The sequence below is a fragment of the Scophthalmus maximus genome, chromosome 21 (genome assembly GCF_022379125.1).
Source record: "Scophthalmus maximus strain ysfricsl-2021 chromosome 21, ASM2237912v1, whole genome shotgun sequence".
Taxonomy (NCBI): domain Eukaryota; kingdom Metazoa; phylum Chordata; class Actinopteri; order Pleuronectiformes; family Scophthalmidae; genus Scophthalmus; species Scophthalmus maximus.
Genome location: NC_061535.1, coordinates 1655332 through 1663976, shown reverse-complemented (window position 1 = coordinate 1663976; position 8645 = coordinate 1655332).

The following is an 8645-nucleotide window of genomic DNA, read 5'->3' as shown; positions in this document are numbered from 1 at the left end:
AACAAACAACGTCAGGCACCGCAAGGGTGTCAGCAACAGCTTGAGACGGCGGAGGGTATAAAAAAAAACAACTACATTGATGATAAAAAAAAGGAACTGTAGACAGACAACGTCAGATGTGACTGTTTGGTATTCCTACAAAGCTCCAGAGAGAGAGAGAGAGAGAGAGAGAGAGAGAGAATGAGAGAGAATGAGAGAGAGGCTATAGCCTGCAGCCATTGCATGCGCGCTCCCGTGCCAACCTGGGCCTTCGCTCTCTCCCCCCGCAGTACGCCGGGCTCTCCAGCGGCAACAGGAAATCAAACAATTAGCAGGAGGGAAAATAAAAGGTCCCTTTTCGCCCTCTGGCACTGGTAAACATGGGATCGGTGGTTGGGAGAACGCTGCCGTCATCGCGCCCATGTTCAGAGCCCATGCTGCAAGTCGCCATGCTGTCACGCGCCACATCCTGACCAAAGGACAAAAGTCACTCCTGCAATTTGAATAAGAAAGGATTTGTGCTTTGGTGGTTTACTATTTCTGTGTATTTGTGGTACTGAACAGGGTGAATTCTTCAAATGTATTAAGTCAGATTACGTCAAATGAATTGTTTACATATTGAATTCCCATGTAATAATGTTTGGGTAAGCAGCAATGCAAAGATTAGAAAGCCCTTCTTTCCATGATTTCCCTCAGCACAGCTCAACGGCACTTCTCTGCACTTCACACCGCAGCGCAGCGAACAATAATGTCTGGAGGTAAATATTGACCACGTCTCCAGAAAATGATTTGATCACCTGCAGGCCACTAATGTAGAGGCATGTTTATTCTAATGGAGTCACTGAAGGGGTTCAAACATGACCACGAAGAATTCACAAACAAGCACAATTGTGGAGCAGACAAGTTTGCGACTTTGAGCTGAATTGCTCACTGTACTTATCCGCAACCAACTGGGCATTGAGGCCACATTTAGGTTCGGCATGAAGGAGCTTTGAGGCGCAGAGCGCGGAACACGAGTCTCCCCGTACCGCGCCAGGATTGGACGTGCTCTCTCTAAGTGGAATTCTCAACTGTGGGACCCCTTCACAGCGAGGAGTTTCTGTTTACATAAAAAGAGCCGGCCAAGGTCTTGGACATTGCACTCGGGAATGGGGAATCCCGGTTCTCCGTCCAAGTGGAATGGAGAAAACATGGACGTTAATGTAGAAGCAGAAAACAAGGAACATGTGTTTTTTTTTTTCTTCCCGACATGAAAGTTTCCAGGCTGGTGTGTTTGAAGTGAATCGCGAGCTACTTAGGGCAACCTGCCGGTGTTTTCTAATTTCTTTCATATGGACTTGTCTTTATTTTCGTGCCCCAGTTTTTCTAAAAATGTATTCATTACAGAAATGCACCAAGTGCATTTGAATCATTTAAACAGCAGAGCTATTAGATATATGTAAATTATCAAATAAAAAAGGTGTCTGAAATATTATAGATAATCATAAAAAAACAAATAATTAAAAAGCAAACATGAACATACTGGTGCAGCTCACTCAGAATATAACAACACAGTTCTGTGCAAGAAAAACACTGTAGAAATGTTTTACAAGAAACCTTAATGGCATGATTACACGCAGACTATTCCATAAAACTGTCTGCAAATATCTCTTTTAATAAAATATGTTGCTCCTATTCCTCTTACATCGTCCCCTTCACAAAAGGAAGTACTGGTGAACCTTTTTCATAGAACTTGAGACTTTTGTTGGAAATGTATATTTAATTTATCTGAATACGGCTTTGGGAAATCATGATTTTAAAAAAAATGACTTTCAATCTGAGAGAACGAGAAGTCACCTCACCGTGTGTCTGTACAGTAATAAAAGGGCTTTAACGCTCATTTTACATTAGAGAAGATTATTGGGCCAAACGCATATGAGGGGATTTGAATAATACATGTAGCTGTGAAGCTGATGGATATTGGCAGCAGATCCTTACAGTATTGAACTGTTATTGAAAAAGGGATTAGAGGGTGTATGTCCAGGCAAAAAAGGGGGGAGACGTGCGTCTGACGTTTTCTCTTTCTCGAGAAGGCTTTTAAATGACAGCATTGACGTGCATCGACTGGTGCCGGGTGAATAGTGCCGACCTTATATGTCCTCCTGTCAAAATGACGAGGAGTTATTTCGTTAAGAGGACAAAGGGAACAACTTTATGATTGGGAGGGGAAATATCAGAGTCTCACATTTAATCTTAGTCGTGTTTTGTTACTGGTCAGCAAACACACTGTTGTAAGACATGTGTAGTGCATACCGTGCGTTATGTGCATAATTTGCACAGTTCTGCATTTGTATGCATAATGATAAAATTGCGTTTAAGGCATATTCTAAAATAATCCCTGTTGAACGATACATACACATTCAAATGATTTATTTCTTCATTTTTTTCACTTCAAAGCAACATTCATTGTGACTATTTTCTTCCCCTTGTTGCAATTATTCCCCCCGCCTCCGTGCACTCCGGTCCAGTCAGTGTGTCTCCATGTGGCGCTGCGAGGGCAACATACTGCACAGAGTCCACGGAGCCGCTGGAGTCCAATGTTGGCCTGACCTGTCCACATTTTCCCCAGCCTGTCTCTGTGCTCCCAACATCCCTCTAAGTAGTGCTTTACACTCCGGGCACCCTCTGGGGCGAAGGGGGCCACTTTGATAGAGATGGATGCGCCGGTGCTCTACTGCCCTCTAATGGCAACTGCCACACACACACACACACACACACACACACACACTCAGTGCGGCTCCATGCACTCCACTCTGCCTGCCAGTGCCGGGCAGTGAGCACTCAGCAGTGAGAGGACGGACTGGAGGCCAGGGAGAGTGACAAAAGCGGGGGCCAAAGGAGTAAGGCCTCCAAACAGGAAAACTAGTTCAAGCAGATGATGCCATGCACGAGAGGCATGTAGTTGAAGGCTGTGAACAGGTGTTAAAACATTTTTTTGATGGATGCTAAGACCTGCCACTTCTTCCTCCTGCATTCACAACTGGCGATGGTCATGGTTTAGGAAGCAATGCAGATTGCCTTATTCATTTTAACCCGGTTTCTCTCAGCTCGTCTGCACTTATCCTTTGATGCAAGTACACAAACACACAAATATACTCCGTGTACAAACACACACACACACACACACACACACACACATGCATGCAGAAGAAAAACATGCACACAGATCCACATACAGTATAGTTCATAGAGATAAATGTAGACACTGTGCTGAGGCCCAGATGGCTCAGTCACAATGGCGGTGCAGGGCAGTCTTTGATGGGTGTGAGTGATTGATTTCAGGCTTGACTGGCTCTGATAGAGTCACCTCAGGAGGCGCCTGGCAACCACAGGCCCACGCCAGAGCCCTTTCGGTGAGAAACAAGATGGAGCTGAAATTCGCTGGATGCCCAGCGGCTTCATTCGCGTCCCCATAGAAGTCCAATACATTGAGGATACTTACAACCACCGGAATTGGATGGATCTTGGTCACTGGCTTCAGCTTTCAATGGCAAATGGGTTTACAGTAGTGTAATTGGTCATTCAATGTGTCACAGCATGTTATCCTCAACACAAAACATGTGTTTTCAAGGTTTTTTTTCCCCCCCTTGGCTTTTGAACTTTTGTTGCAAGTGTGAAATCATGGCTCGCTACCAAATCCACAAATTAAGTTCAGTTTATTAGCTTCTGAAGCCCTCTCTATAATAATTCTTGTTTATTTCATGTGTATATGGCTTTTTCTTTTGTGACATTACGCTCTGTTAAAACGGCATCATTGGCCCCGCATGCAGATATTGAGCGATGGCTGTAATGGAAGATGACTGTCATCTTGGGGGTGACATTTTCAGCGCTCACCACTGTGCTGGGACCGACTCCGCTGAGCTCACCGGGCAGGAGGGCACCGTGCTCATGAGGACATATTTGCCCCGGAGTCATCCCAGTTACACTGTGACAGGATTTGACAATCAATTAACCGTCCCCTCGCTGAATGAGGCCTCTTGATTGCAAAACCCTCAATGCTGGAAGAAAAATGTCGGCCCGTGACGTCGACATCAGGCTAAACCTCCACTGTCGGACAAAAAATGAATTGATAAAAATTCCCTTTTTAGTGTTTTTTCAACAGGCATGCTTCTGTTTTGATTTCCTTGTTCTCTTAATTTCCCTGAAGTTTGAAAACTGACTCTGAAAGCTTTTTCTTCTCTTACAGACTCATAAAGAAATATTTTTCGCAGAAATGTTCATTGAAATATTTGAACTCGTGACTGTGGAGGGTCTCGTCAAAGGTTGCTGAGGTGAGTGTGCATTGAAAAATGAAAATGGTCCGTAACAGAAAAAATCACAAAAAAAAATAGTTTAAATTTGCAATTATGTTGGTATTTCTAATCACCACACCTAATTGCTTTAACTAATAAATCATACTCTGATTCACCATGGCAATAGCATTACCATGGTAATAATTACTACTGTGATGACATTGACATCAGGCAGGTACACTTTGTCTCATTTGAATAATTAACATCTTAAGAGCCACTGCCCCCTACCCCCCCCCCTTTTTTTCTCTCTATCATCCTCTATTCCTGCTTCTAATTGTAAGTTTATTAATAAGGAAGGGATTGATGAGGCTTATGCATAATTTAACGATTAGTTCTACACATTTTTTTGAAATTGCATCCTTAAAAATAACACGTGCCATGTTTGTTAAAGATTAAAGTTTCATTTGTCTTGTTGCTCGTGACTGCCAATTAATTTGTCTTAGAATATCCCACAAGCAATTCTGGGAGAATATAAATCATAGGTGTCTTCATAGTGAAATGCGAAAAAAGGGATTCACATTTAAAAGAAATGTTTAGGTGAAGGCTTTTCTTAAAACTGCAGTGCAGTGGGTTCTGTGAACAAAAGACAAAATCAGGACTTTATTTTTTTTGGTTAGGGTTAGGGGGTTAGGTTTAAAAAAAACACATTTACAATATCACTGTGATTTATGAGTTAGTTTTTGCAGTATCAATGTTCTGACTTTAAATAACACTGTCAATGTAAAACAACATTTGGAAGAATCAGTTTTCGAAATCAAACAGCAATACCTAAATCTTATTACGACTACAACCGACTGTCTAAAAGAGAGGAGGGGTGTCATCGCCGCTCCTGCAGCCCTTGCTCCAAACACACATATATCTAACTGGAGATGGAGGGGCGAGCAGAGAGGTGAGACAGAGGGCAGGACAGCTCTGCCCGCCTGGGGAGTTTGGCATGTGCCCTCCCTGGGCCTCCTGCGGACCTGAGGTCAAAGTAAATAAAGGGGCGATGTGGACCGCCTCCAGCAGCCCCCTTACCAACCCCTTTTTCCGCCCTCCATCCCACATCCAAGTAACAGGAATCAGCTTCTTTATCCAGTGACCACACCCTCGTGTAGACATCCATACCTCCACTGCCACATGCCGCCTGCACTACATTCTGCAGCTCCATGTCCAGACACGAGGCCAAGGCCCCTTCTCCACGGTTTGCAACAGTGTGACACCGAAACACAGTCAAGTAGCTACAGGACACAGCCTCCGGTGGCGCCGTAAACAGCGATGCCTTCATGGGCGCAAAATATGCACACATGCAGACATGCGCGTACATGCAAAATGTAATCTGTTACAGCAGCATGTGTACATACATCGCAACTGTGAACATGCGTGCACACGTGAGCATGCTCTGTGACAAATTGAGGCCGTGCATTTGCACACTGTCTTAGCTCAAATTAAGGTTTTCAAGTGCGGCGGACTCCCCCACTTTGCACACTTAAATACATGCATGCATACACACAAACATACGTGCGCGTGCACACGCACACACAAGGTCGCCGCTAATGAAATCCAGAGCTGCGTTTCATTGGAACGCGGGTGGAGAAAATATAAGAGCCCGGTTGTGAATCGAGTCGACGGCGGACAAAGGGTTCACACTTCCCCCGCAGATTTAGAAAGTGGAAAAATGCTTTACACGTAATAAAAAAACAATGGGTAGCCACAGAGCTCGCTGAGCTCATGGCAGGGTACACAGGACTTGCAGCGTGTGCAGGGGTCCGCGAGAGCTAAGCAGCTTCGTAACGTCAGGTTTAATGTCTATTAGGCTCCACTTGTAGCAGAGGTTAACACTCACACACATTGATCCTATAACAAGTTCAATATACTTTTAATATTCACCAAACTTCCAATGCAGCTGACATGTTCTGCCGCCCTCAGTCTCGGTTGCCTCCTCTGGAAGTTCTATCTCCAAACTTTTATACGCCTTCAATTATTTAACACAACAAGAAGTCAGTCGTGTCTGACAAAAGACCAATATGCCAACATCCTTTCCGAGTTAACGTCAGAGCAGAGTAGACACATGGAGGCCGACTCTCCTCCTCCTCCTCCTTTTCCACCACTTCCATCCCTCCATCTCCCCGTCCCTCCCGCTGGAGGAATTCCCAACCCTCTCTGCAGGTGGCCAGCCAGCCAAGACCAGCAGAACATGTGTTTTCCTCTCCTGGTTGGGTCAAAGTGAGTTCGTTCATTCATACAGTGATATAGCGGCCTGGCTGCGTTGCACCCTCGCAACACATGATTAATTCCACTCAGCTGATAGGTAGGTAATGTTGGTAGGTAGGTAGGAAGGAAGGAAGGAAGGTACTTTAGAGGAGTATGAGAAACATGGAGAGAGACCCCCCTCCATGCGCGTCTTGTCTCAGCCAGTTTTTCAACTCAATCAGTGACATGTGACTTCAAGAGGGGAGCCGTGTCTTTATTTTTTTCATGTGCCTCGAGACGGGGACGGTTCTGAACTTTGACCGCAGAGTTATGAGTTTTCTTTCCGAGGCTCAAAGGAAAGCGAGGGAAAATATTTTCGGGGACAGTGTACACAGGATATTCATGTTTCAAAGAGAGTTTTCATTTCGGTAACATTGGGAAATCTGGCCTTTTGGACCACGCTGCTACCACAAATTTGTTTTTGCTCATTCTTTAGGACATTCCTGATGTTGACGCAGGGAGAGCCCAAGAACAATATTGTTGCAGCGCTGATGATTGGGCGCTTATCAGCTGATTCACTCAGAAAGAAAGAAGATGAGTTTGTGCAACTTTATTCTTCCAAACACGATAATTAGCGGCTTTCACATCGCACGTTCTGATTATTGTTCATACATTCTGCTGTGCGTAGTAGCCTAACCACATCCTGAATGGGCCTGTGATCCTGCCAGAGGCAGCCACCTCGGGGGGCGTAATGGCGGCCAGGAGGACCAAAGATGCTGGAAGGCATTTTGTATGAAGGTATAGAGAATGTGTAAAAAATTATTTGAGGGAAGAGTGGGTCAGAGAAGGGGGAGGCTCTCAGATTTTTTCTCCTTTGTGATTGAAGGTAGAGAAGTTTGATTTTTTTCTTCTGTCTTGTGTCACGATTTGAATAGTGTGTACACTGATAACGCACATGACCAGTTCCCTTACAGTATTACGGTTTAAGTCAGTTCAAACACCTTGTACTAATTGACCCCTGGTATATTATTTTTGCTATGTTTTGGGAAGAGTGTTGCAGCTTCTCCATCCCAAGAGAAAGGTTCAAAGGAAATATCGCTCCCCTCACCAACACTATCCTTTTTGTACAGTCCCTAAAATAGCAGTTATTGCTGTCTGACTCGCAAAGTAGGATTACAAAGTTATCTGGGTATCGTAGCTAATTAAATCCCAGAGTCCGGTTAAATCTAGAACCTGGGCTGAAGAAGTTCTTTCTTTTTCGCCTGTCTTCTGCTCCAGAGAAAAGTGATCTTCAAAACACGCAAGCCCTCACAACACTTCCTTATCTCACAGGGCGACAGCTGCGGACGAGCTGCCGAGACTGTAAAAACACTAAGGGGACATAAAATGAATAAACAACAATAATAACACTTAGGTATCACTGCCTGTACTTAATGTTTATCAGGTGTTGTGGCGGCCATGACAACGTGCTGAGTAAGATTCTCGACGGGAGGCCTCCTCTTGGCCCCATCACCAGCATGTGGGGGCCGACAGGAGCTGAAAAGGCGAGACAAGAGATTAAGGAGGCAAGGAGCTTTGTCTGTGCACCCTCCCTGCTTAAAAACACCACGACCTCTCTGCACACCTCCCACCACACAACACACACACACACACACACACACACACATACACTCTGCTCCCATTTTTTCTTATTACCGTAAGCACGAAGGGAGAAAAAAAGAAACAAAATTGTACTTACTAATGGACTAAAAATGTCCCCGACTCCCTTGCCTTTCACTCCCCAAAAGCCAGAAAGACCACTCACCCAAATCTGTTCTCAGTCCCACTATTGAGGACGCCGTTTAGTCCATCATGCAGTGGCCTATAAGGAACGGGGTTCTGGGACATCTTGTGAGACTGGGCGAAATGCGAGTTAATGGGGAGAGAGTCGGCGGCTGAGCGAAGAAGCCGGGGCGGAGCAGGTAGTTAAAGAGCAGAACAGTGCCTTAGGGGTACTCAGTGCATCCTGACTCACACTGGGAAAAGTGTATTTATCAACTTAATAGCAGGTGTCTGATTGAACACGACTATGATTACAGTAAGTTGTTCCTTCTTTTGGCTCCTCTCCTTCCTCCTCCTACACCTCCTCTTCCTCCTCATCACAGCTCCCTCCTGTTTTCCACC